We start from the raw sequence: 4,581 nt of genomic DNA on the forward strand, positions 1-4,581 counted from the left end.
AGTCTCCAACGTTCAAGTGGACTTCTTCTCCTCAAGACTCGGGCAATCAGTTGGGTTATAGACGTTGAAGCCGGAAGACGTGGACTACAACGTTCACCTGAGGAATATTCGTTGAATCTCGCAAAAATAGGCTAGTTTGTTGGTTTATTTTACTATAAATGGATTGACCAGATCAGACAGAAACACACACAATCTTTCGCACACTCTTTCTCTCTAGTTGCAAACAATCACTACACGCTAACACTTGTACTTGAATTACATTGTAACACCTAGTTGATCTGCATCATATCCTGCATTATATCCTTGTATTTGAAGTAATAGAAGAACAAGGCAGCTGCGATTGTCAGCTCCCGAGGTTTTGTGTTGGCGATCTAGATTGATCAAGGGCTTTCCTCGTACATCCTGTGTCACCCTTTACATTTTCACTCATTGTTTGATCATAAATACAGCTCTATATCCTGAGCCGTATCCTGAAACTATTTTTGCAAACAACTCAATCAACATATTTTTAACACATTTTTTCAGCACACTACCTCACTTAACTAATTTGATCACTTAATTGCTTCGGTAATTTTTGACCAAAACACTGATTAAGCAAGAAAATCTCTCAAACTGTTGTGTAAGGTTTTCTCCCTTGACGTGTGTGAAAGTCTCATATTGTTAGTTAAGGATTTCTTGAGTGTTCTCGATCACATCATCCGTCCCACCAAATTGGTGGAAATACTACTGTTTATTTCTGACCAGTTAGGTCATGTTTTGACTTTTGATAACCATCTGTTATAAATTACATCCCATGACATTATAGTCTAGTGGCATTTTGGGGTTGGTATAAAGCTTAGGAACCATGATGTCCTCGGTTCGATTCCCAAAAGGGGGTTTTTCCTAGATTTATTGGGTTTCCTCCTGAATTGGTGTATAGGCATTATAGCCTAGTGGAGATGGATATGATCGGGTTGTTCCGCTGGTAGCATGATGATGCTCCAGTAGTCCATTAGTGATCCAAATTTTCCGTGCAAAAAAAAAGTTGTAAATTGCCACTGAATTAATCTTAACTATTAAACTAATTTGATCAAAGGATTTTTTTTTCCTTCTTTTTTATAGGCAAAACCATTTTGTAGTCTTAAGTGTTCACCTAAGGGTAACACATTTTGGTTCTTTTTCATTACCAGATATTAACTACTCTATTAAATCTTTGTGAAATTACTAATATAGACTTATTATTGGAAAAACAAAAAAAATCACAAAAAACCCTAAAAGAATAAGATAATAAAATCACTACTGTAAAAACACATATGCAATATACATTAAATATAATTAATATTTGCATCAATGATCACTTCAAATATAATTAGTAATACACATAGTGTAATCATTAATGATACAAATTGTGTGTGCTACAATGACCCCATTTAAGTATTATTATTAACACATGTTGTGTATACACCAATGATTACACTAAAGTATTATCAATAACACATTTTAGTGTAATCATTATGGATGGATTATACCTTTTGACATTTTTTTGGAAAGATCGATATTATTAAACCAAGCGAGAAGCTAGGATACAGGAACCAAACAAAAAACAAAGTTGAGATACACTATACAAAACTGAAAGCGCACCAATTGCTCTAGTCCGGTTCACCCAGTTCACCTAACTTCTCCCCGTTTGCTCAAAAAAACCACTTCATTCATGTGTTTCCAAATTAGCTAGCAAGCTAAGAGAACCACAGAATGGATCGCTTGCCTCTTCTTATCCGATCCTTCAATATACTTATGAATCTGAAACAAGTCAGCAACACTAAAGGCGAAAATCATAGGTATCGATATCCAAGCAAAGTCCATTTGCCATACCACTATACTGATCATGCATGAAGTGAATGATGTTCTGTTGTTTCATCTCTCTCCCCACAAAGAGGACAAAGTATTGTGTTTAACGGGATGTTTCTGTGTTGAAGGGCAATTCTCGTTGGGATCCTGTTCATGTTTAGCCTCCAGCCGAAGATGTTGACCGTATGTGGCATCCACCGGTTTTTTTCGAATGTTACGTTTGAAGATGTTGCGTTAGTAGTTGTGGTGCAATGTTTTGTAAGTCTCTTCCGAATCGACTTTACCGTGAAGCTTCCCCTAAGTCTGCTGCCCATTCCCATTTATCCATGGAGAGCGAGAGGGTGTACTTTGATAGCATGGATACACAAGAGTGCATTAGAATGTTCCTAAGAAGTTGCAGGTGGTCTGATCCAGTCCCAGTTTAACCCTAGAGAACTGTTTGGTCCGTCAAGTCTTTCTCAGACTATGCAACCTTTTTTCTCTCATTTGTTCCTTCCCAAAAGAAATTTTCCTCATCTCTTCAAGTTTACTATTTACCTTTGCGGGTGCATGGTATAAGGAGAAATAGTATGTAGGTAGTGAATCAAGAACCGACTTAATGAGAGTCGTCCTACCTCGAATTGATAAGGTTGAGGCCTTCCAAAGAGATAACCTTGACTCGAGCTTCTCAATGACCGGAGACCAATTATTGAATCAGTTCATGTTTCCCCCAACTTTGAGGCCCAAGTAGGTGAACAAAAGCAGGCTTGGTTTGCATATAAGGATATAGACCATATTGTTAGCATTTAAGGCATGATTTTTGGAGATTTATTTTTAATCCGAAAACCAAGAAGAAGCATCCCATGAATATTCGGATGTTGGTTATATTGTGCACCGACCAATTACACAAAAGCATAATGTCATCCGCAAAAATAAGGTGGGAGATGGTTGGGCCCCCGTTAGGAAGTGATAATCCGTTGTTAAAACCCGAGGAGATGCTAGTAATGATACTAGAAAAGGCCTCCATTCCCAATATGAAGATAAAGGGCGAGAGTGGGTCACTTTGTCTTACCCCGTGGTGACATTGAAATTCGGATGTGGGTGAGCCATTCACAAGGACAGAGGATCTGGATGATGAGAAGATGCCTTTGATCCGCAACCGCCACCTTGGTGGAAAATTCATTTGTTGGAATACAGAGTTGGCAAAATCCCAACTAATTGTGCCGAAGACCTTTTCAAAATCCACTTTAAACAAGAAAGCTTATAATTTGGGGCGTTTAACCCACAAGATAATTTGGTTAATAATGAAGGGCCCATCCAAGATGTTTCTATCTGATAAGAAGGTTGATTGCTCCTCCGAGATTACCGACCCACTTACCTTTTTGAGCCTATTAGAAAGAACCTTAGAGATAACCTTACTAATAAACCTAATGAGGTTAATTGGCCGAAAATCGTTAAGGCCCGTGGGGTTTTCTTACTTTGGGTATCATAGATATAAATGAGGAGCTAGATCCGTTTGAGATGGTTACAGCTTCATGGAAGTGCACCAGTATATTGTGGAAATCCACCCTCAAAATGTCCCAAAAGTGCTTTATGAAAGTAAAGTTAAAACCGTCGGGCCCCGGCGCTTTGTCGCCACCGCAATCCCAACCTAGAGTTTTGACTTCCTAAAAGTAAATAAAGCAGTGAGATCAAACCTTGCTTATCAGAGAGTTTCTTCAGGTGATGGCAAGTGAAGGCACGTCTATGGAGGATCAGTTCTTAAATTTGTTTTAAAAAAATATCTTTATTTTCGATTTCACCACAGATGCAAGATTGCACCATTCCATGTTCACCATCAGCTTATGCAACTCTTTGATACCCTATTGTTTATGCATCCGTGGAAAAGTGTGGTGTTTTCGTCGCCTTCGGAAGACCATTTGACTCGGGAATTCTGTTTTAAATCTCTCAGTCTTCTGTCATTAATTTCATAAACTTTCCTCTTGTGCTCCAAACAATTAGCCAGTTCTGGCTCTGAGAGGTTCCGGGTTTCACTAAGGGCATCGAAACCCTCCAAAGCCTTCGTGGCTGCCTGAAGTTCAGCGTCAACTACCCATTTGTTGTCTGCATTCCATTGCTTTACTGCGTTCGAGTTTTACAGCCAAAAAAACATTAGGTGGGCCTGAAAAAATAAAATCATTCACTTTTTCACGAACCAATAAGTCAAACCCAGGTTTGTCGAGCTAGAAGTTGAAAAACTTGAAAGGGATGTGGCCATAGTTGTGAGAGGACGTGTTGAGAAGCAAGGGACTGTGGTCGGAGTAGCTTCTCAGAAGTGCTCTGAAGGCAGCATGGGACCATAAGTTGAGAAACTTGTCGCATACGAGTATGCGATCAATTTTGCTCAACTTGTTTCCGTGATCCCCTTGAAGGTGTATTTTCTCCAGTTCAAAATATATTCCAAAAGGTTTTCCTGGTAAATGAACTCACTAAACTCTTCGGCCGAGGCTGGGTCAAACAGTGAGTTGCACCATTCCTCCGCAGTTCTTACTTTGTTGAAGTCACCAAATTTTTCCAGTATTTGCTTTCATGTATTTAACTTTAATCCTACATCTCCAAAAACCTATATCGTAGACCATGTCTTAGAGAGGTGCACTTTAGAAACTCCTGCTTAACCCGCTAATCCCAAGTAATTTTGGGTCTGCCTGTACTCCTCCTCTCCTCCACTTGTTAAGGGTTCCATTGTTTTAAGTGGCATTGCATCTACCTCCTATTCACATGATTAATCTGTAACAT

Source organism: Helianthus annuus, chromosome 10, assembly GCF_002127325.2.
Source record: "Helianthus annuus cultivar XRQ/B chromosome 10, HanXRQr2.0-SUNRISE, whole genome shotgun sequence".
NCBI classification, from domain to species: Eukaryota; Viridiplantae; Streptophyta; class Magnoliopsida; order Asterales; family Asteraceae; genus Helianthus; species Helianthus annuus.